This window comes from Bombus vosnesenskii, unplaced genomic scaffold (assembly GCF_011952255.1).
Source record: "Bombus vosnesenskii isolate JDL3184/JDL3185 unplaced genomic scaffold, Bvos_JDL3184-5_v1.1 scf7180000013263, whole genome shotgun sequence".
NCBI classification, from domain to species: domain Eukaryota; kingdom Metazoa; phylum Arthropoda; class Insecta; order Hymenoptera; family Apidae; genus Bombus; species Bombus vosnesenskii.
Window position 1 is genome coordinate 4,849,440 of NW_022882923.1, and position 25,869 is coordinate 4,875,308.

Consider the following 25,869-nt stretch of genomic DNA (forward strand, 5'->3'; position numbering starts at 1 on the left):
TTCTCTGTTATTTCATTTGCGGCAAAATCTGATTGTATTAAATTTCTGGTTATAGAATTGTTGTCTGTCTTGATTGAGATGAAGTAGAGAAACATGGAAATATTTATATTTTAATTTAAAGAATTGCCAACGTAGTGATTCTTAAAATTGCTTTCCTATAAAAAAAATAGGAAATATTCTATAATCATGTTTTTCCTCCTCGTTATTCTTAATCGATAAATCAGCTACAATTACCCAGTAGTCCTAAACAAGAATTCTAATAACTTCGATCGACATAATTCATTCAATTGTTTCATAGAACAAGGCAGGACACTAGATTGGTCGGAGAATATTTTTTCCCCGGCCGCGAACGAATTATAAATCGTTTTCCCCTGATGTATCGTCCTCGATAGCATTACGGAGACTTCCGAGATTAAATACCCCGCGAGCAAGTATTATGGGTCTTCGTTCTGTGTCTATCCCGAAGCTATACACATCGTAGTTGCGGTATCGATCGACGAACGTCACTCCCCTTCTACTAGTCGTTCTCTTTTTCCGCTCCTACGAGTAAGGATGTAAGCTTCTATGGGTTCCTAGGTTGCGTACCAGAGATCTGTAGCGAGCTCCTTGATGCAGCACGTAACGGTATAATATTTCGCCTCGTATAGATGCTACTAGTCCCGTGCTACGATAAAGGAACTATCCAGTAGAGCAACTCGACCTTTTAAATCTTCCACCACTTGTTTCGTTGAATCTTTCACGTGAATACCGATCGATTCCGATTCTGATAACTGATACAGGTACTGATGCGAATACTAAAGTGAAAGTATATAATATCGGAGGATATAATCATATGCAAATCATAATCGAAATGGATATAATAACGATTATAACTTCACGTCTATGACAAGTTTAGAAAATTTTACACGGTATCCTCAAATTAAGTAATTATTAGGCTACGAATGTTCATGTATCTGTGAAAAATTTAAATGTGAATAAATGTTCAATTTAAAAAATGTTTAAAAGAAAGTACTCGTTACAATATCTAAAGAGTGAAATAAATTTCTATCTATGCTACATGTTTCATTAAAACCCATATTTACATAAACGACAATAGCTTCGTAATTAAAACATCTTGACTCACCGCTCGAAAAAATTGTTGCATGTGTGCAGGATCCGTGTCGACGATCAACTTGTAGATCTCCTTATGTCTGACTTCTCGAAGAACCTGTCTATAAGAACCAGGTCCTGCCTGGCGAATGTACATTTCGGTCCTCGCCGAAGGCGGTGATTTCACGAGATCCTGTAGCTTAAACAGACCTGCCAAGAAACAGATAGAAGCACGTGTATATTTCACCCATCAATTACATCCTTTTGTTTCACTTTAACATGGTAAGTGGAGTATCGCGAGAAAAGTGATCCGAATATCACAAGCAAAAGAAAATCGAGATTCGTCGAATCTAATAGGTTCGATGGCAAACGTTTCAGTGTGTCGCCAGGGAACACGGTTCGAAATGAAATTCGCGAAAAATTACAGGAGGTCTCGTAGGGGCTGGATAGGAAACTTTATTTAAAATCGGATCTCGGTTTTATTGCCGGTCGGTTTTCATTTCGACTCTCCTCCAGTTTCATCCTTTGCCGTTGTGTCGTCACATTTTTCCGCCCGTATCATCCGCGAAAGTACGAAACGAGCGGCAGTTTTTCGAGCACCGTGATGTAGTTTCGAGAATGTAAGAATCGATTTGATTAATATTCAGAAAATATAGGTTCGTGACATTTATCAGTTTCAATCGTGGCAGATACGTTCGTGTATCGACTTGGAAATAAAATTTATCGACCGAATGAACTCCGAAAATTTGATCCTTTCAGCTTTTTCTATTTTCTGAATATCGAGAGCTTCCTTCTACAGCAAACAATTCCTCAATGGCTCCGCCGTTATTAAACTAATACCAAACATCGCGCGTTTTGAATAACTCAAAGAGCGAAATTGAATTTATATAAAATACCACGTTTAATTAAATTTGTTTAATCAAAACAGGTATTTCAATAATTTTCATTCGAGGGCAATGAATTTTATTTCGAGAGGAGAAATGAAAGAAAACTCCTTTGAGCAAAATACGAGGTAACCGAAGTGAAAGAATGCCATTTAAGTAATGGGCCCAGGTTTGCTTGAAACGTAAAATTGAAAAATAACAAACCGCTTCTTAGACGCGGTTTTCAATTATCACACCGCCCTGACGTGGTGCAACGCGTTCACGTCGGCCGACCCTTTGTACTCGTGTATACATACTCAGTAACAACGGGTTGGCTGGAGATGAGGGTGGAGGACGAACGTATGGGGGTGAGACTAGTTTGCAGAATGACTCTGTGGTACCGCGACCTTTACGATTTTCGTGGCTGGTAATTTATGACGGTTTTCCACGATATAAAAAGTATATGAAACAGTCCAGAATTTAGGAAGCTTGCATCCTCTTCGTTGCGTTTTCCAAATGTTATTTTAGATATGAGTTTATTTGCCTCGTTTGAGTATTCGATTTGTTGATTACTTAGCTCGCTCACGAAAATTCGTGTTAATGTGAATAAAATTGCTATTTATTTTCAGTATTTTGATATATGTATATTGGGAACTCTCAGATCATTTATTACCAGAAGATGACATTGTATTTTTATTTAAACTACGTATTAAAAATATTTTCCCTTGTCAAACTTTTTTGATGGAGACACGGACACGTATGAATAATACATACAATTTTTTTGACATGAAACGAAATATGAAATATTAAATAAATTTAATAAAATTGTCTATCATCTATCATTCAGATTTCTCGTCTGATAGAAAAATACTCAAATGGCAACACTACAGATCATTGAGTTATTCAATTCACTAAATTCCAAATCGATTAACCTGCCATTTCCAAAGAACCTAGATAAAACTTCTATCAAAACACCCCTTCTATATGAAACATAACTTCGTCATCTCAAGGGCCGCCAAAGTCCACCTCATTCATACCAAAGAATCATCGACATCTTCCTTCGTACGTATGTTCGAATGGGTCTGAAAGGAGTTTTTCGAGTGTTCAACCTCGATGAATGTTAAAACGAACCAATGTTGAAAAGAACCATTCATCTCCGTTTCCCATTGCGGTTTAATATTTTCGTGCAGAACCATTGCAGTACTGTTACACGAAAACATGGACACAATGGCGCGCTTTCGATGCGGAGATTCAAGCGTCTATTCATGCCAGCTTAACGCCGTGTCGTGACTCGATTCGCGACAGCCAAAGAGCCGAGTCATCCTGTTCGAAGGCAAAGCATGGCTCGGGTAATTAATCCATGGAAGAATAATTGGCGGGTCTGGCACAAAGCGCGATGAACGCGACAGAGACGTCTAGCCTGCCCCGATTTACATACACGCGTACATTTGTAACTGTAGGCCTCGGGTTGCCTATATTCTCTGCGTAACAAACAGCGAAACCCAACGGTGAAACGTTAATAAAGGCTTGTTGCTGTAACCATGTCACCTCGTAGAGTTGTTCTGCTCGTTGCATTTAGCAGGTGAGAATTATTAGGGGTCTTCAGCAAAGGAGCTTTGTGGTATAGAAAGCTTTGAACCGCCTTTGCGGGACACTTGCAGAAGGTTCAAGAAGACTGAGGGTTCTTCCAGGAGTTTATACAGAAGCGACATTGCTATGGCAGATGGAGCTTCTTCTTAGATTACATTTTAATTGGATTTAGAGAAGTCCGAAGATCGAAATCCTTGGGATAATGCAAGAGTTTAAGCAGAGATCATTTTCTTTTGCTTCGCGAAGCACGGCCGGCTCGAGCGAAGAACGTTGATTCACATTTAAACGATCGACCCGCGGGAAAGCTTTGTCGTGCTACGGAAGGCAAAATTCTGCCGCATTTTCGATGAATAGCCGAGCTGAAAAATATATTCCATCAGACAGAATATCGAGGAAATGCTCAGTGACATGCTTCAGCGAGAAGAAATTTTCAAACGTCTCTATTCGGAATCGCTGCTGGGAAATTTATGGCTGTCACAGGATGTAAAAAAAGGGACATCCTTCCTAAGGTCTTTTCTTGGTCTTAGCGGGAAACGTTCCGCTTCCTGCACGCCATTCCGTAAGCGATTACGTCGTCTAATCAGGAGAAGTAATTTCAAAGAATGATCACCCTTCCTTTCCTTCGGCCATTGTGTAATTTTTAAAATTGAACGAAGTTTGAATAGTTCACTTAAGATAACAAGACCTTTTTTCTTTGTCCAATTACCAACCAGTTAAAAATGCAATATTTTTTTTCAAACGAAATATAAATGAAAGCGATGTAAACCATCATAAAACATGGTTTTCGTTTTCGGTGAAAAAAACTGAGCTTTGCAATCAATTTTTTCCCGCACTCGATCAATGTTTAACGTTACGTAAAAGTTTTTTGCGAAATTCATTGACTACACGAGATTACTTTCGATGCTACGATATTTTAACCACCATTTTTTTGGTAAATATTAGAAAACGTTCTGGTTTCCTATAAAACGTGAAAATTTCATAACGATGCAGGAATTTGGAGAACTATTTTCATAAGTTATTAAAGACTTGAAACACGCTGAAGGAATGGCATAAATTTCAACGAATGTTTGACTATAATTCATTCGCTAAGTTGTTTCGTATTATGTTCTGCCATTCTTGAGCAAAAAGCTCGAAGTGGAAACTTGCGAGCTCGGGAACAAGAGAACGTTGACTTTAGAAGGTGTTAATTAAATGAGAGTAACTTTGGAGCAGCAAGGTGAAGGAGCAGCAAGGAGCGCTTTGACCTCGAAAACACAAGGATAATAAACCTTGGCCTTCGAAAGCACGAGGTCATGAAGAAAACCAAGGATCAGACAAGTTTAAGTTACACTGGATACGCTTGGACTCTGAAAGCTCTGGGCCAATAATATTTAATTTTCAAATATTAAACAATCCTCCTCCAATCTCAAGATTATATCCTATATATTTAAGTTGAGAAACAAAGCTGGAGGAAAAATATCAAAAGTAGAAGTCCTAGTCTAAGAAGTTTATTCGCGAAATGGAATAATATTGAAACTTCAAATTCCAGCAAGCTGCAAATCCGTAAGCAAAAACTCCGATATCAACGATCGTAGAACTAAAACCTTTGGTCTTTTAAGATACACATATACATTCAATTGTTTTGGAAATATAATCATTTTTTTATCATTTCTCCAGTAGCTATTTAGTTAATATTTAGATACTCATTGTTGTAACACTGCATCCGATACGAAATATTGAAATTTAATATAAAAATAAATTGGTATTTAGAGATTTTCGAATCGAAGAAATGGAAGATTGTTCAGTGACACTTGTAGGAAAAGTAGATGGAAGAAATGTCGACGATAATGACGAATCGTGTGATTTTACACGCGGAATAGGTTGGTTTGCGTGTGCGTGCAGGTGACAGGCGTACATTTCAGCGTCGCGTTGGCATCCACTTCCGCCGGCTGACTCCGACGTTCTATTTGCATAGGAACGCATCGCGCCAACCGACGCGACGCGACGCGACACGTGGAGTTAGCTGTTGAAAAAGAAGAAAAGAAAAACAAAACAAAACAAAAGGAGAGAAAAAAGAGGGAACAGCGTAATAACTAGGCTGTATGACACGCTACGGCACGATATCCGCGAAAGCGCTGTTTCGTGACTCCTTGGAGAGCGCTACTCATATGCTTGCAAATCTGCCGGCACCTAGGGTATTTGCTCCATTGTTTCAATGGTATGGTTCTCCTTTTCGTCGTATCTTTTTATTTCCCATCGTCCCACGAAACATAATGTGTGTATAACTATGCTTACGAGCAACGAGTTTTGAATAACACGATTTTTGAACGGTAACAAGGATATAAGTGTAAAGTGTATGGTGAATTTCTGGTTTAGGATTGGATGGTTACACAAAAATAGTGTGTACAAACAAATTGGGTACAAGCAAGCTCGAAGCAATAGCCATCCTCAAATGAAACATGCTTATGGCAATCTCTAATTGTTACAAATTTAAATCTTGGACCGTGTAGAACAATTCAAGCGGCAGCCTAAAGTGATACGTAAATTCTTTCAAGGAAAAGGAAAGTTTTTTACTAGGTATCGCATGAGAAGTATAACAAAATAAATATAAAAGATTAGATATTTACCATAATCTTCTTCGTAAATTATGGCCACCCTGGTCCAGTTTAGAAAGGACATGAGATCTTTGAAGGCTTTGTTCAAATGGTCCTGCGACGGATAGAGATTTATACTAAACTCCTTGAACGTTGGCTCGAAGTCCACTCTTGCCTCCAGATGCGGGACATCGAGAGCTTCACAGATACTCTGGATGTGGGCACCGAGGAGAGGATCAGACGGTCCGAAGATCCCCTGCACCGATCTGGACAGTTGCTTGCACGCTGAAATAGTATACACTAACTTAATTAAATTTACTTGGAAGCAATTATTATACGAATGTTTACAATCAATATACCAAAATACGAAGAATTTATTTCCACGAATTTATTTACAATCACAGAGTATAAATAATTGAAAATTTCAAGACACATCTTGAGACACGATATTTATTTTTTGAATGTTATTTTTTGTTAATTGATATATTTCTCTACGTTTCATTTATAAAGTTGATCAACATTAAGTATTAAATACAGAAGTATTAAAAACAAATCATGTACTCTGCCATCGAAAGCAACAAATATTTCAGAAAATAGAGTCGATCCATTTGACGTTTGAGTGGCTCATATATAGGTTAACACCTCCATATTACTTCAGTGTTGCGTAAATGGAGTTGAAGAAGAGTTTAGCAGGCAAGCAGGTAAGCGGTAGAGAAAAGTGTTGAAATGGAAATACGGGGAGGAGTGCCAGTGACACACTGATTTCATATTTCCAGGCGAGACACACTCGGGATCTTTACATCACGGAAAGCTGTGCCACGCTGAAGATTCTGTCCCTTACCGCGTCGTTGCTACACTATTTCCTGGTAATCTCCTCGTAAACTTTCATCGTGGTCGCGGCGCGAATCAGGCGAGAAAGAGATTGACGCGGAACTTTGCCGCTTCCTCTTTTCCTCGACAGTAAACAAGTTGCGCCACTACTTTCTGTAGTCGCGTTCCCATCGTCTAGAATCAGTTCCACGACGAAACATTTGCATTACGACTTTTCAATGGATATTCATTCCATCATTACCAGCGTCTTTGGTTCGGAACTGCAATCCGGGATGTCGATACACCGGATTACTTGTAACCCTTCGATACATGCCGTAAAAATCTATTTTACTAGATGACAGTCAGTTCCCTAATATAGTATTAATTTAGTGTAGTATTAATATAGTATATGATGATATATGATGTGTTACATCATACACTTCCATGAAACACTGGAAGTTAAACATATAGTTAGAGATAAATATGCAAACTCGATACAATTAATTGCCCAATATATTATTATTTTTACAATACTATATAATCTTTACCTTCAGTATAGGATCATGTGTACGTGTACCATTGGAAAGTTAGTGAAAATTGTCGGAACGATGTAGGTTCGGATGAAACGATCAGATGTCACTGTATCAACTAGCAAATCACAACGTATCAGAATCGTGGATCGGAACAAATTTTCGAAACGTTGAAAGTTTAACGATACCAGTACGAACGAAACGGTCAGATGTCACCGTATCAACTTACGAATCATAACGCGTGTCAAAGGCGTGTATCGGAACAGATATTTTTAACCGAGCCGCTAGTTTTTCGCGACAATACCGTCTCGTGATACTTTTCCATCGACTGCGTACATATTCGACGCACGGTTCGCGTATTAATCGAGCATTCATGGACCCGATAGAAGCGACGTGACCGTATGATTTACGAGTTCGATGTCTGTACGCGCGTACGAGCATCGTAGAAAATGGACAGGAAATTGATACGTTATCAGACCGACGGCTTCCTGATCCATTATCCGCGATATACCTTCAGAACGGCTGTTCTCCTTTCGTAAAGGATCGTGGCTGGCACGCGTGCAGAGAGCGGCCGACTCCGCGCCACGATGGATGAATTCGATTTCGAAAGTGGGATTCCGGCGTGTCTAAGTATTCTCGTTTGCTACGTGTTCGCTGAATTATTCACGTGACTTCGTCTTTTTTTCCGTTGCCTTTCGATCGGCTGCCATGTCAGACATCTGACTCATCGTTTCTTCGTTTACGTTGCCGGTTTCACTTAACGCGCGATCGAAAACTCGTTAGGCAATGAAATTCTTGCCACGGAAGGTAATACCTTTCGAGAAAGAAATTTAATTGAATCGATCGCGCTTGGGTACCTGATCGGTGCTGAGTGATATAGGAACGGTAAAACTCGAAATTTAATTTTTCTGAATAGCTTTCTTGTCGTTCTTGAGGATTGCAGTTTAGTTAGAGATTGTATCTGTTCATATAATTTCGCTATCTTCCATTTAATCGAAGAAACTAATTTAAGAAGATTTATTAGCCAGTAAGAAGCGTTTTATTATTCTTCGATAAAGATCGATCTCTTGCTGTCCAGCGACCGTAATTTTCTTTGAATTCGCCGGTATCTGTATCCTCAAGGGTGCAACGAAAATCCTGGATCTCTGCGTCTGACAAACAGAAGTCTCAGTTAGTTCTTTGACTGCTCCACCACGAATAATTCGAAATTCCTCGCTCGTCGTCGTCCCTTCTTGATTAAGTCGTATTCTCAACGTTGCTAAATAAGTCTCGCTATTTCGTTACGAAGTCTGCTCTTCCGGTTAACGAACCAACACTGCCCCCCGTTTCAACACGCCAAACGCGGAAATGCTTCGAATGATCAGTTATCGGGCCGCTCACTTCCGCTCTCTAAGCACTCCCAGCAGAGTGCGGTTTTCAGAAAGTCTGGAGAAGGTTTACCTTCACGAATAAAACACCAATAACTAATTTCGTAAAGGTCAAATATTCTCGTGTACAATTTCCTTCAGCTAGATGGTACGTGGTTATTTCATAGCAATTACTTTGAATTCGTGTAAAATTTCTGCAAAATTGTTTGTGATATTGTTTACAAAATTGATGTGGCATTTAATATATTATACATTCCGCAATAATCGGATCTGCATTGCAATTGTTATTCAACATCAGATACCCAAGAGAATACCTCGGTACATAAAATGTACTATAGTACCATCAATAAGGCAGACAAAATGGATTAACAGATCAGATAGCAGATTAAACATGAATCTTTATTACACTCAGACCATTAAAATTGCTTCCTTCGAGTTATTAATCGAAAATAATCAACGATAGTTTCACACAAAAATACGTCTCACTGCGAAGTAAAATCCTACCGTAGTTTAGTTTTCGTTTAACGATGGAGAAACGGCGTCGCGACGATCGACTATAGTCACCGAGTGCATTGACATCCAGAAATGGCTTCGTCACTAATTTCCGTAGTTCGTTCGTTCGTCGCAGTCACCATTTGTACACGGGGAATGCAGGGCCAAAGATTGCGTAACAATGTGGAGTTAACGGTCACGTTGCATGAATTCACCGAGGAAAATCGTGGCTCTCTTCCGCAAATGCTTTCAAAATGGTAACGAGAGGAAACACGGGATTAAATCTGCGTTAAACATCGCCTTTTTAGTTTTGTTGCCCATCTCGAGGATGGGAACTCGTACGTCTACAGATCGATAGAGAAAAATGGAAGGGTAACGAAGTGACCAACCGCATTGGAACCCTCGAATCGCAACATTTTACCATTTCTGCTGTGATATATTTTTCTTGTGTTTCTTTCGTTTTTTCTTCTCCTGAATCACGAATACTGATTTAATTGCGACGCGGAAATCTCGTTGAAAGTTCGGACGTAGTAGGAAGCGAAATGTTAGCAATCTTGCGTTCCGGTTGACCTGAATTTTCTGCGGAATCACTGGTCCTTCTGTAGAGGCGCGAACAAAGGTATAGAGGTTTTGTCCGGAACATAGGAATACCGAGACGAAATGGGAGTAAAAGAGTGTCCAACGGGAAAGCAGTAAATTAAAAATACAACGGGTGTTCGCGTGTCATCCGGATTTTAAACGGTCCCATTTAGCTGTCTGCCGAAAAAAAGTTCTCCATCAGCGCTTTCAAGTGCACTTCGCCGTTTTAAACGAATTACATCGGTCGCATCCGTGTCTCCTTTCTCTTGGCTTCTCCGCAAGAGGGGATGATAAAAAATGATCGTCGAGGACCGTTGGATTCGTGACTCGAGTGCTCTATTAAATTATTCTATCCGAAAGTAGTATATTTCTCGCGCGATATCAGCCGAAAAAAGTTTTTATCGCGAGGGAACGATTGTCGTAGGTGTTACACGAATTTTGCAGAGTGGCGCGTGTATAAGAAGCTGAACATCTGAGAGGGAAGATTTTCCGGCAAATCAGTGAATGCTGCAGATGAACGGGGATCCTGGCCACAAAGAAATGGCTATAACGTAAAGAGAGAGTTTGCCGGTAATAAACGAAAGCTTCCATTAAAATGTTCCGCCTCAAGAGATCAAAGGGATTCGGTGTAAGTTATTCAATGAATTTTGAGAAATTGTTACTTCTCCGGTTCTTTGTGTCTTCCGCTTTCTTGTATGCCAGTTTGAGCATAATCGAATACACTTGAAACGAAGTTGCGAAGACTCTCTAAATATTGATAAAAGCATCGAAAGAGTTCCTTATTGCGATGAAACTGGTATTATAAGACTTCGTACGGACGGTTCTGCTATTAACTATGATCATTATTACATGGTATTGTAAAAAACCGAATGCCTTTCCCATTGTGCGAAACAAAATCAAAGATTTGTCGCAACTGAATGGGAATATAATACGATGACATATTATTATGTATACGTGTCGCTTATCATAGATTATTAATATAAAAACTACTTCGACGTTCTGATCAGTAGTCATTAAATATACATCAAACAAGTTATTATTAGAGTAATAACGGATACAGATATCAATAATTATTGGAATGCTTCAATTACTATCGATTTGGTCAGTGAAAACAAATGGACGAATTTAAAGTACGTGCAGCTACGATATCTGCTCTGTAAATCTCGTATGATAGATCATCTACCAAGCGGAAATATTTTACTTTTCCTTAGAAAGTTAATTTGGGTATTATTGGTAACTTGTTAAATAACATTCGTAAATATTGAAATAATTAATATTGCATTTATGGATCTATTCAGGGGAATATTTTTAGAAAATTTATAAAGCAGAGAATATCTAAAGGTTTATTTCTTAATAATATCATGTACAATATTTTTTAAGGAATCAGTTATTACTACAAAACCATAAGTTGACTATGATTTTTGCATAGTACTCTACTGTCTGTCGGCAGGATATGGAAATGTAAACAAAAACTATTCGCTTAATTTTTCTACGACTCTATACTTCGCGATACAAGGAACTTTTCTCGCGGACGATCGACCAAGCTTCGCTGGAAAATCTAATTTTCCTCGCTGGTCGATTCATTTCCCGTTCCGCTCGAATGCGGCGCCAATATACGCGTCGACTATAATCCTAACAGGCAGTTCTCAGAAATTCATCGAGTGCCGTTCCCAAGCTGATTTCCTTCCCTCGCGAATTCAATTTTCGCCATGTTCACCGGCTTTGTCTTCTCTTTCAGTGGTTCGTGCAGGCACGGCTAGTTTCCGGCATGGACGATAATTTTTCTGCCCACATACACGAGCTTCTGAATGATGAATTTCGAAAAAAGGAATCGATAGAACGAGTACCATTTTCTCTTTTTTGTATTTTTACATCAGGCTTGTTTTGTATTTTAAATCGGGTTGGGATCGTAAAAGGGGTCGAAACTACGACCAGAATTTGACGTTTAACGGTGAATAAATCTGATCTGAATTTGTCGCGCGATTGACATCGCTCTGGTCAGGCGGAACATCGACGCCGCGCCGGTCAATTCGTGAAATCATACTTTTCCTGATCGCATACGAGCATCGGAAGTTAATTGCGAGAAAAATGAAAAGAATGAAAGATAAAACTGATACGTTTATAGAATTGTGAGACTTGAAAACGCGAATTTTGGGCAACTGAACTTAAAAATTAGGTAATTAGGAAAGTAGAAAATTAGAAGATTAGAAAGTTAGAAGATTAGAAAGCTAAAAAATTGGAAAGGTAGAAAATTAAACAATTAGGAAATTAGAAAGTTAAAGTTCTAAATTTGAAAATAAGGAAATTTGAGAATTTAAATAATAGACGACGTACAGAGGAATTCATCGTATTTTATGAATATTGTCGCGATATTTTCTCTGCTTTATACTATTCTGCGTCGTAAGATTTCACTGTACGCTTGCACTTTCCATGTGTTTCACTTTGAACAAAACTCCACATCAGAGCACAAAATCCGACTTGTGATTTCACGAAATTTCATGAGCGAGTTGCCGCATTCATTCACGAAGAGTAACTTTCAAAATTCCTATCCAAACAAAACGTCGCATTGTCAACACCTGGATCCCGTTCTTCATAAATCTACATCAGCAAATCGGGACATTAGCTTTCATGGGGATTTAAGCCAGTCGGTAGACGATGTTAAGCCCGCGTCGCGAAAGACTTGACAAGACGAAGAGGAAAAAAGTGCGTACCGAGTCGTGGTCCCGTGGCGTCGGGGATTTATTACGAGAAGAAGAGATGCAAACGGAGATGCTAAGGGACTGAGGAAAATGGAGAACGATGGTGTGGCCCTGGGTATCCAGCCAGACTACTGAAAATGGAAAATCTTTTCAGACGAGGCTGGAATACCTTTAAACGCGGAAGCTAACGTGGGTACGAGATGTCAGACTGCAAGGGCTCGTCGCCAGCATATTTATGACGTGAGTGGAATCGTTCTGGTAAAATTGAGATCCTGGAAAGGGTGTCGGCAACCACACGCGGTTGATTGTAAGTAAATGCGGTCTACCAAGTCGTTCCAACGAGTGTATTTTAAGCCGATCCTATTCCATGGACAAGGGTAGATTCTGGGGTTAATTTACTCAGGATTAATGTAGGTAGTGGGCGGGAGAATCGCTGTAGCGGAATTATGATGTGATTGTTTTCAGAGCGCTGTTTGTTTTACGAGTTAACGTTAATTAGGATGCGCCTGCTGTTTGGATTTAGTTCGAAGGAGAAATGTTTCAATCATTCATAAATTAGACTGATTAACTCAATTTTTGAAAATTTCTGAATTTTAGTAGCAAGATGGATGATCGAGATCAGTTCGCTATCAATATGGCTGATTTATATTTCGGTTCTTTAATTTCTAACGTTAAGTACCTACTATGAAAAATCGTGTTGCAAGAGATTACATCCACACTTCGTATTTTAATAAAAGTAATCTGTGTATTATATAGCTTTAATGACCACGACTGTTCGAGACAATAACGGCATTTTACGTATTTCCACTGTATCTTACAAACCGAGCGATGGGATTTCTTGAACAGAAGAGCATCCTTTCGAAAATACGACTATCCCCATTGTCCGGCTGTGAAATACGCTCGCATGAAAAGGACGCGATGCGATGGGAAATGAAGTGTCTTTGAGTCTCAATAATCCGAACTGCGTACTCGACGAAATAGATATTCGGAGCGGATAGAACTTTGTTGCAAATTTATCGATGTCCGTGCAGATTTACGGTTTGCAATTTACGCTCGCTGGCCACCTACGATCGGCCAGCAAGAAACATTGTTATGGTTTCGCGGCGGCTCACCCCGACTTGCCTACGGAATTATTTTGCATAAATTTCATCTTATGACTTCGCGCTCACCCCCACCCTCTATCCTCTCTGTTTTCGTGTTCTGCTCGCTGAAATCAAATCACTGAAATATCGACTTCCAGTTATTGTCGAAAACGAACTAGTCTGTACCGCGTACGACATCTGTTTTCTTATTTACAATTATCCATAATTATTATTCGTAATGATAATAATAATGATAATAAATTTATCTACTTTTCATGAAATTCTCAATTTCACGAACTAGTCGGATAATTATTATTATCTTTAAAGAAAAATCACATAGTCTCATCTTTTCTGTAAACAATCGAATTTGTTTTTTTTATAAAGATAATCATAAATTTTAGAAAAAACTATTCTCAATTATCTCTTTTTTTGCATTTCAACGTATTAAATTAATTACTATTGCAGTAATTAAAGATCGAAAAACAAATTTTGAAATATTTTGGTTTGCCAGAAAAAATATGTTAGAAATTAAACTTGGAACAACATTGTTCTACGACGTGAGGTTGGTTGGTAACGCAAGTTTCCACAGAGAAATCTATTCGAAGATTCGAAGGGTCGGCTTGTCCCCGTATGGGTGGGATTAAGTTAAGAACAGCCACAGATTTCCACAGCCACAGATTTCCACAGCCACAGTTACATTTGGTGTTTTACTTCCGCTTTTTACGGTTAATGCGACGAAGTTAATTCTACCATTTCGAAGATCCACGATTTTTCTTTGTGGCGGCAGTGCGCGCTGAATAATCCCTTTGAAAACGAGGATCTCCATCATTTCTGATCAAAAAAGTCGCTATAAAATTCACACGGTCCGCGGGATCGTATGGGAATAAATACGAGCTGTATCTGGCTTACGGCGTCTGCCGATCGATATTATTGTCTCGAGAATGGGGAACGACGATCTCTTTTCCGACTCTACGTTCCAACTTTCACCATGCACGCCGCGGAATACCGATTTCTCGACGAGTGTGAAAAGTTACGAGGCCGATGGAACCGAAGATGGTATCGACGATAGAAATCAGCTTGAAATAGTAGATAGAACGGAAATCCGACAAACGTTCGTCTGACTGTCACACCTTGAACCTTCTGTAGTTTATTAAGCTCTGAAATAGTAAGAGTCGTGCACTCGAGTGCGTCTCCCATTTATCAGATACGAAATCCGTGCCTTATCAGCGCTGTAACGTTTCAGTGTCGAGATGTTTGCCCTAGACGTTTCTAGGTGTTAAATACGTTCCGCTGCGACCGAAACGAGAACTGGTACAGTGTCAGTGTTAGGATGATGGAGAATGTAGAAAACTGAGATATGAATGCGTAGATTTCTGCTATAATTTTGTGAAAAATGTGAAGGAGAATACGATGGAAATAGTGAGAACGATGCTGCAGATTTACCTTTCTTCGACGTTCGGAAAGAATCGTCCTTAGGAACGTATTGAATGTCGTAGACCAACGTCGTGTTCGCTAACAGAGTTTTGTCCTTGTTGATCTTGTAGATGGCATATTTGAACGCCAGCTCCGAAGGGCTGTCCTTTTGATCTTCCGTAAAGATCGCACCTGTAACATTAAGAAAAGTCGAACCATCAATAACTGAGATGCTGGGATTCTTCGAAAACTTGGAAAATAATTTTTTTTGTATAAGTTGTTTGTAGTAATACTTTGTGGTGAAATAACCAGCGGTCTAAATAATAACTTTAGATACTTTGACGAAAGCATTTATGTACGCTTCGTCATTAGTCGATCGTTTTGTATCCAGCTTAATGAGTTGTTTACAGTAGAGCCATGGAGAATCAATCTTTAATTAAATTCCGGCGATCGAATATGGCAGGGTCGCGTAAGAAACTATCGCTGGCAAGAAAATGTTTCGATGTTAGCAACACGTTTAACTCGAAACATCGTCTCTCTGTTCCGTATATTTCTCCACCAACCTTTTAATTACATTATATCAATTAGACCCCTGACAAGTTGAACGGACGCAATTACAGACGATCGATTACACCTTCGTAAGAGCAAAACGTTTATAATCGCGTTTGGCCGCGAGCTAACGTCTACTGAGAGCAACGATTGAAAATAAATGTGCGCTTCATTGCTTTACAATTACTTAATTGAGTCGTATAATCCGCGAAACTTTGGGGAGGAACAACAAAAGTTTCTTTCACAAAGAAAGTAAAACATTTCCAATACCGACGACGTACATTTCGCGAGAGGGAAGCCATTAAATTAAAACCACGGTAAATGGCTACAGGAACTTTGGACGAAGAATTAATCAATGGATTATTCGGAAAGCTGTCGTATCTCTTGAATCCTAAGAATTCCGACAAAGAGCCATGCTGATATTTAATAGATTGCTTTACGTATTGCGTTGTACGAACATTACAAGCGTCCAAAGTCATTGACATCGTTTCTGCAATTCTGATATGACTATCATTGATATGATCTTTGTGATCCCTCAGAATCTTCAAATGACTTTGATTGTCAATTTCATTTCGCGATCTCTACGATCCCTTGCGACATTCACATGACCTTAAGTGTCAGTTTCATGGTCTCAGTGACTCCGCGTGACCCTTATTTCGTTCACTATCATTAGTTGTTAAGATGTTAAATGAAAAAATAACGGTTAGGAGCTGTGATCGATATCGAGCCTGGCAGAGTAATCCAGGATATAATTTGATCAGATGGGGGATTTCAAACGAGGCGAAGATATAAACGAGATTCTGTAGCCAAGCGTCATTTTCCTGGTCATAATATTATACGTGCCCGAAACTTTCAACTTTCACAACTTTGGTAATCAATTTTATTTGCCGAAGTTCGTTATATCAATCCTTGCATGCTTCCACACGGATAAAAGATGAAGTTTCGTTCTTCTTCCTGCGTTCTATTTCTTATTTTTATATTTTTTCTGTTTTTTTATTTCATTTTTAAAACTTTACGTGTAGCGTGCGTTAAGGAATTTATTAAGAATGATCCATTTTCGAGCAGTCTGCCAGTCAGACTACTTTAATTCTCTTCTATTTTACTTTGTTACCTTATTTCATCGTTCCATCAATTTTGTACCCTCGGTGAGTCTCGCTCACGTTCCGTATTTCTCTTTCGTTTCAAATAACTAAAAGCACGAAGGACAATTCCTTTGTTAACCGCCCTTAAGTTGGAAGGGCTTGTAGGTATTAATTTACACGGTGAAATTGTAGGCTGAAATGTAATCGACGGTAGACGAATTTATCTACGTCAGTGGCGAAAGTTTCCCTAGCAGAGAACTTCTTTCAAACCAATCGATCTCCATCGCTCTTCCGAAACGACATCAACGATAATTGACCAAGTTGAATTAATTGTTTCTAAACGATCCTTAGACAAGAGTACACCCTCGCCTGTCTAATTATCGCTAGCTGAAAAGATTAATTCGCTTTTCTAGTTTTCAAACTGACGATCCTTCCATCGCGTCGGTGCTTAAAGCATCGCGATTCTAATAAAAATTTATGATATGCATGGAAGATGAATACAGAGTGTCGCATATTCTCGGAAATTTATTTCACAATCTACGAAAGTTCCATCGCCTAATTAAGCTTTCAAAAATATAGCGCCCTCTGAATTATTCATATTTCTTTCATATTGGTTTCGATATAAAAATTACAGTAAATTTATTTCGCGATATTAAAATTTTCTCATAGAAGAAAGATAAAAAGATAGAGGTAGTCTAATGTAAAAAGTTCACGTCATGGGATTGTTGAAGGGTTTGTCGGTTTTCATAAAGTTGTTGCTAACGATCGCAACAGTCATTAGGATGATCCATTGTCTCAAAGTACTGTTATACTGGTTGTCGTTCAAAGTCACGTTAAGGAATGCTAGCGGAGACTAGAGGGAAACGTCGAGAAGCCTGGATTCAGTATATTTGGATTCCGGTGACTCGATAAAGATCCCATAGATAGAAACTCATGCACTTTCCTGTTTGCACGTACCGTGCAATCTGTGTGCTCTGTATTCTTCGCTTGAAGTCCTGTTCATATTTTACGCACACAAAATTTTCCTAATTTTTTACTATGAGCCACGAGACTATTTTTCCATTTATATCTATTGGTATAATTTATACATTTATAATTTCATTGCAATTTATACATTTATACATTTATTATATTTATTTTTTCTATTTATATTTATTTTTAATAGTCAGGAGAATAATTTTGGGAATCTTGTAGCAGTTGTAATCAAGTGGAAAAATGGCTGTGATATATGTAAAAATTCATAAAAGGTGATACGGTTTGATTCAGCAAAGTTGCGCTTAGGGGAATCGACGGCTGATCAGTGCGGCCTCTTTCCACTTGCTCGGTGTGAACTTCGCCTCAGCCGCGCTCTCAAGGGGAACGTTGAAGAAGTCGTGTTCGTCGAAGGATTGCATTCGTGTGCTTTCTAAATCGTTCTAGCGCTGTACGCAGTAAGACATTTCCTTGGAGAACTCTTATTGAAATTGAGTACGTCATCGAATCGACGCCACGGATAGAAATCAACGTTGCTGTTTGAAACTTTTTCACCTTGTCGAACACGGAGGAAAATATTTCCTTTTCATTTATAAAAAAAATTGTAATCTTTCGTAAATATAACATTAAGAAAAATTATGATAGACAGGAAGTATGCTTATGTCAAACAATAAGGAAACGGCAAAATGCGCCTAAGCTTCCTTTTACCGACTTACAACAGCGTCGATAGTGTTTCAGCTGAACAGGATTCGAGCAAACAAGTTTCTCTGCTTGTCTTGCCAAGAATTCCGTGACTCTAAATTCAGAGTATCCACTGATTGTCTTACGAAGTCGAGGAATTATGTCCATAAGGCAGGATTGTACGTTTTTGCTATCAAATGCAGATGAACTCCAGAAAACGTATAAATCAAGATGTTGGCTTTGTTACGAGATTTTAGGAGAGATTTACACGAATAATAATTTTAACAGAATAGTTATACAGTTCAAGTTACTCTAAACTACGTTCACAAAATTCCCAACGTTAACGTGGCAATATCTGACGGATTATTGGATTTGTATTGAAACGAGTGCTTCCGTGCACAACACTAGCGTTCCAGACGTACTTGCGTATGAACCCCTCGATTGTAGATAGATAGTGATATCGGAATATAAATATTTCGCGACGGAATTCCAAAGTGTTTCCTTCCCGTATTGTGTTCGTCCATCGAATAGGCTGGTATTATATTGGCTAACCCGCGATATATGGAACTGATACATTGAGTTACCGCGTTTGTTTGCGCGCCCACGGCCATTTAAATGCGACCCGCGCTCGACCGGACGATTTTGCTCATAATATTTCACTCGGAGCGACATGGCCAACAAATAGGAAAAGAGACGTAGAACAAAAAGAAAAAAAAGATAGGGAATATGAAATGAAACCAGTCGTAATTCCCGTATGCGGGTCACTCTTTGTTGAAACGGATTATCAATTCGAATATACGGTAGATACTAATAACAATAGTTTACGTGCATGTATAATTTCAATTTTGATTGCTATCGAATGTTTTGATGAATAATTTATAGAGATAAAGCAATGACGCGTTGATAACAATGATGGTATTAAATATGTTTATCTTTGCGTTATTATCAACACCTATACTTTTCAAAAAGCAGAATATATTAGTACACGTAAAAGTTTCAGCTTTTTTATAGAGACTCCAAAGGCTTTTGAGGTATTCGCCACAGAGGCGACGCGATGTAATGTCGTCCAGGGAGAATTTAATTGATGAAATTGCTCTTTCAGAGAATCATAAAGGCCTCTGTTTCAGAAAGTTCGTCAAGATGTCACGGTAGGTGAGAGGAACACGGTAGCCGGTACTTTTTAATTAACCGTAAGCGAACTGACGCTTTTTACTCTGTTTCGCCACGCTGCTTTCTAACGAGTGTGAATAATTAATGAGTTCTTTTGCACGACGCGTTCTCATTCCATGCAAATACAAATTACTGGACGCACGTGTGGTTAACGAAGATTGAACTTCCAAACGTTGCCTGAAGTTATCTATTCCCTCACGCATTTCTTTTACAAAAAAAAAAAAAAAAAAAAAAAAAGAGAGAGAAAGAAAATTACAATAAAGAGTAGTTTAAATTTTACCAACGAAAGCATAACAGCCCGCCCTGTCTCGCTACAATATTAATGAAGCTTGAAAATTTTTTATATGACATATACCTATGCATAAAAGATTTTTGTGATAAAAGTACAAGCACTTTTACGAGCTGCTATATTTGTAATCTCAAAGGAATAAAGAAGAATCATGACGTTTACGGTCGACGAAAATCGTGCCAAGCAACGTATTTCTGTGGTGGAAATTCTCAAAGACGTCTAAGGGAATGGCGTAAAGGGAAAGAGCGAGAGAAAGAGCAGTTCGAGTCAAAAACTTTGATGGGCCTAACGGCTGAGACGCATTGCGTTTCTAGTGGGATTAACAAGCTTCATAATTATTCGACAAAGCCTCAGCTCGGATGTTTTAAAAATACAAGTCTCTCGTTCTATTTCGAATCTGGGTTAAAAATTTGGAAGTCTGGGGGAAAAAGTCGTTCACTGGGAGCTTTTATGAGACAACGGCGGAAAAGCAGCCATTGTGCGTTTATCCACAGTTAGGAGGCCTAAGGGTGAAGTTCGATCGTGGAATTCGGTTTTCGCGTTTATCCGTCGTTTCCCGAGAAAATCTCCGATCGAAGTCCGTTCTTCCATCGAGCTTCTTTCTCTTTCTACGGCCATGTAAAATGTATAAGCATTTTCAGTCGATCCATTGAATTTTTCATTGAACATGTTCTCAGAATATCCTTCTAGCCGCGAGCTTCGACTGCGGATGGAAAACGGCTCGTTGAGGCGTAAAGAAGAAGAAAAGAGCAGCAGAAGGAGCGAAGGAAGAGGTAAAAAAGGACGGAGAAGAAATTTCTTCGCGATAATAAAGTTCCTTATTCCTCGTATTATTCAAATTTTCCAGCCCTCCGATCGAAAACTGTGATTTCTCGATAGTATCTTTGGCTTAGAGACAACCGGCCCTCGAACATGTTCGATAGAGAAAATCCTTTATCTCATGCTGAAGAATAAGTCTGGAAATCCTGAACGCGTTAGATTCATAAATGCCTCGCGAGATTCCATTGAATTTCCTATGAAAAAGCGTTCAGCTGTGGGCGATCTCGTTTGGAACAAGAATATCGTCTCGAGGGGAGAGCAGCGAGGAGAGGGAGAGCATAAAGGAAGAAACGAAGAAGTCCGTCTTAATTGTTGTCTGCCAGACAAACCTCTGGTGTGATCGTGACTCTGATGATCATTAGCACCGTGAGAATTTTTCGCGTGACGAAAGGTGCGCTCGTGCTCTCGTTCCCGCGCGAAAATCGCCAGAAGAATGCATACAGAAACCTACAGTCGCCTACAAAAACATTCCGAGGGAATGCCTCGAAGGGACAAAGGGATGCTCCATTTATATAGATGTCTTGACGTTTAGAAACTGATCGCTCTGTGTACGGGAAAGGAAGCCTAAATTGCTTTCGGCGTGAAATATTTCTGGATGCTTGACATAATTGAATTTTGTTCCTCGTGGCATCCAAAAATTCGCAAGTTTTATGGGCAGGAAATACGTTGAGTCTTCATCTACTTATACGTCGTAATTTATTAATATGTCGATTATGTGGTTGCAGCAAAGGATCCTTTTTTTGATCGTCTGATTTTCCAAACATGCAGTGTGCACAATGCAATGACAATGCGTCGTTGTGTTATATAGGAAAACGCGTGTTCGTTAATTATTCCTTTTATTTTAACGTAAAAAATGACACGTCTACGCAACGAAGAAAATAACTGTCACATCGTACGGGGCATTTGATCGATCCAGAGGCACGAAAACGAGCACGTTCTATAGGTGGTTCGGTGAAACCGATCGATTTGTCGCATCTTGACCGAGTTTCCGGTGAGAACCACTCAGCCCTGTCCTCCGCGCCGCTCGTAATCTGCCGGAACGACAACTTAAGCGTTGAAAATCGAGTTGGATGCGTCGATGGAAGTAATTCTCCGACGAGTTGGTGGTCGACCGCTGGAATTATTGTAGCCGGGATGCAATGCCCACGGGAAATACCGTTGGTGGCTTCTGGAGGGATCAGTGGCGTAGCCTCATGTAGATGTGAATACGTGAACAGTTTCGCGGGGTCATCAACTGCTGCGCTATTATTCGACGGATTAATAATTTATTAGTTTGTGGCGTCGCACGAGATGACGGCAGTTATGCGAGAGATCGGAGGATATTTACGCGTAGACAGTTCTGACGCATCGCGATTGAACGGTCAACAGGGGAACGTAACCCAATATTGTACTCGATTAGCGATCGATTGCGATCTTTGTCCAGTTAACATTCAACGATCCCCTTGAGAATGTCCTTTGTAGCTTGTTCAAACATTTTATTTGCAGTCGAGTTGAGCGTTTAATGTAACAGTTGGATGCGCGAGCGATGATACTTGTTGGATACAAATGGAACGAGCATTCTTATCGCAGTTTTAGGCGAAAGTAAAAGGAAAAATCTGGTAGGTTCGAGCGTAACCGAAATGTTATCATCATGATCCGTTGATAAACTATCGTGGGAGGGGATAATTGGCTGAAAGATGAGGTACACCGTCGGCATAATCGCAACCAGCGAGAATCGTAATTACGCGGCTCACCGCGATACCATAGTAACAAGTTGCGAGATTTGCACGAGGAACTTCTTATCGTCGCGCCCTTCCCGCTGTTTAGCGAACTTGGTCGCTTCTTCTAACCAGAAAGTGGGACCAGGACAATTTAATAGCTCATTAGCAACGCCAAGCCGCAAATTTGTCCGAGATAATATCTTTTAACCAGATGACTTTGATAATGTATTCCAAATTTTCAAAGACCGTACAATATTTTTCGTGTACGTAGAAAGTTTATGTGTATTATATCGCAATATTGCACTCTCTTCTATCAACTTCAACGGCCAACGCTCCACATGATAAAGGCAATAAAAATTTAAAGAGAGAATTCACGCGAGAATTTCAAAGAAGCACGATTTAATAAAGTAGCAGCGAGCAAGTTTTGCATGTCAAAAGTCCGAAAGTGTCTCGAGAGCCAGTAACGAACCATGGCAGAGGCTTTGAATGAAACAAACGAGCGATTCCAAGCCGAGGAACAAACGATACGAATGATATTTCCGAAGAAAAAGTTTCGCGAGGCGCGCGCCACCGACATAATCAAGAGCGGTGAAGTTTCTCGACGCGAACTCGCCACTGAAGAAACGAACCTGCTGAAAGAGAAGAAGTCCGTATAACAGACAATGATAAGTCAGACTCGTAATTAGCGGACTTGCTCTCGAGTTCCACGCCAGTCCTGAGGAAACGGCTAGCTGTTTAAGCTTCTTTCTCCCCTTCTTTGTCCTCTTCTTCTTCCTCTTCTTCATGTACTTGATGGACAGCTAGAAACGCCAATTGGGCTCTCAAAATCTTGTACCAGATTTTTCCATTTATCTATAGACTCGGTAACTATCAACAAGACCAAGAATTTATGAAAAATCACGAAGAATTAATTTTCCGGAACATTACTCGATATTAAAATTAAATGATTTATGCATGGTAAACTAAATATTGAATATTTGCGTAAATAAATTGCAATGAATTCTTGTTGGTATATTATTATAGCACTTCTCGTTTGGACAAGGGACTCGTCCAATTAAACGAGTTAAAGCCCTAGGGAGGTAGATGACGAATTGCAGCAGACAAGCTGACACATCATTTGGTTCGGCGCGGCTCAGCACCGAAGGTAACTTTGTCTTTGACAAATTAGACTGAATACACCTTCGACAAACTTGACCATTGCGGCTAGGCGGTTAGAGTTCGCGCGAACTTGTCAACTTCAATCTTGTCAAATTCGCCAGACCCTCGATATCGATGAAACCCAGTCAATGCTCGCCACGTCACCGAACTTCCCTAGCCTTTGACTCATCTTTGAGGTAAACGTTCTAGAAATTGTATTGACGATGAAGCCTACTTTCGTTCCATTTATGTATTTAAAGTTATTTATCCATATTTGTCTTCGTTTTCTACAGTCTTTTTAATTGAATATACGAACCAACAATGTGAAAAGAGTTTACAGCACTCTTCCACGAAAACACACAAAGCTTAGCGTCAACGTCGGTCCGGGTGTTAATTGGAACTAAAATATTTTCCTTCTCGTCGAAGCAGCTTCTCGAACCGTTTCCTTCGATTCGTTCCGACGTCGATGAATTAACGTGGCGTTTTTCTTCCGACTGTCTTGTTTGACAACGCACGAAAGAAGGTGTCCCGAAAGTAGAAGACAAATCTTTCCAAGTATCATCGAACAGACAATTTGCTAATTGGAACATCGACTCATCGTCGTGTTTAATTGTAGAGCCTCGCTTTTATTTCCAGCCGTGGTTTCCCCTGTCTGTTGCTTAAATATCCTTCACGAATCTTTTGATCATCTTACTAATTTAATCTTATCCTGACTCGGTCACCAAAATAATTCTCAAGAAATTGGCTTTTTTCTTCAAACAAACTACTATTGTTTCTCCGAGTGCGAGCTGGCTTCGCGGAACGATTTCATCGAGGAAGCCGTATTCAAGGAAAAGACTGAAATCTTACACGATTTAATCGTAGCAGATAGAAATGGAAACAAAGAGGATCGACAGTGGATGAAATCAGTGAAGGAATTTTCAACGAGAGGAGAACGAGCAATTATTCGCGGAAAAAGTTATGCGCTGAAATATGCCAAAAGTTCCACGTCCATCCGTGGATTAATGCATGGCGAAATAATCCATCGACATAAATCATCCAAGTTTCACAAGCCGCAGCGTCCTTATGGAAATACGGCGGCTACGTTAATTCCGCTTATTCGTTAATATCGTGGAATTTTTGCGCGCCATGCTACGATACATCGATCAAAGGGATACTTACATCCGGAACGAACCAGGGCGATCCTTCTCTTCATTACCCTCCGCTCGGCTCGTTAATCAACAATATAACGTGTCGGTTGAGTAAAAAACACCTCGTTGTGCCAGAGAAAATTCTAGCATACCATGAAGTTTCTTGTTTCGCGGTCGAACGACGTAGAATCAGATAGCGTTTCGTTTATTTCTGGTTTCAATTAGCAACCTGATATGCTGCTGTATTTTGTTAATTAAATATGAAATGATATAAAGGGGAATATACTTGATAATTATTTCGAATTACAGTGGCTCTGTGTAGATACTGGCACTCGCGTTTCGTTTGACTTTTTAAAACAGTCGTCTCCTTCGTCTATTGTTCGTACGATACTAGTTATTGACTTTGCATCGGTCAATATGTCATCCGATATGAAATTGATATGTAAAATTGCATAAAATACAAGTCAATCAATCATAAGGGGAGGAATTGTTTGCTTTATTATTGTATACGATGTTATGAAAAAGTTTCTTTCTTTCATTTCGATACAGAATCAATTGATACCATTTTTCCTAATTGACGTGTATAATCAATACAAAATTGATACGATATAAGAAAGACTGCTTTCAGAAGATTTTTGTTAAATTGCATATTTTGCATTTCTGTCAGTGAATATTACGAATTAACAAAATGTTGGTTCATACTTTTATATATTGCATATCGAGGTCCTTAAATAACAGTGTCTAAGAAAAATATTCGTTTTGGAGCAGACGCGTCGGAAACGGTGGAACGTTTCCGTTCGAAGCTTTTGTAGGAACGTACGATGATGAATACTACCAGTTAGCGGTATTGGTATTGGTGTCGAACTCAGGGAACAATTCCACGTGCACGTGGACTTGCATATCGGTCCGGAAACTGCGAACCACCGCAATATTGGATGCAGCAGTTACGCGAAAAGCCGGTCAGCGGGATCGAGATTTATTCGTAAAATTGAGAATTTGCTCGAACGCGACCGGTTAGTAGCTTATATTTCAACGGTGTTCAGACTTCACGGCAACGAGAGCTTCTTTTTTCCTCTTTTTTCGTCACTCCCATCCGCCAGTTCGCGTTTCCGTGCTCGTTTCGCTCGAGCCGGAAGCGGCTGACAGTTGAACGTTTCCAGTCATGAGACTTGGTTGAATTTTTCTTCCAACATGTAGTTTTTCGATGTAAAACGTTGAAACGGCGGAGCAGAAAATTTATCGTTAAATTTTTT

General features: G+C 39.5%; 1 pseudogene; it reads right to left on the bottom strand.

The window, feature by feature from the left end:
* LOC117232965 overlaps positions 1-25,869 on the bottom strand; it is a 104,465-nt pseudogene that overhangs the window by 11,590 nt on the left and 67,006 nt on the right.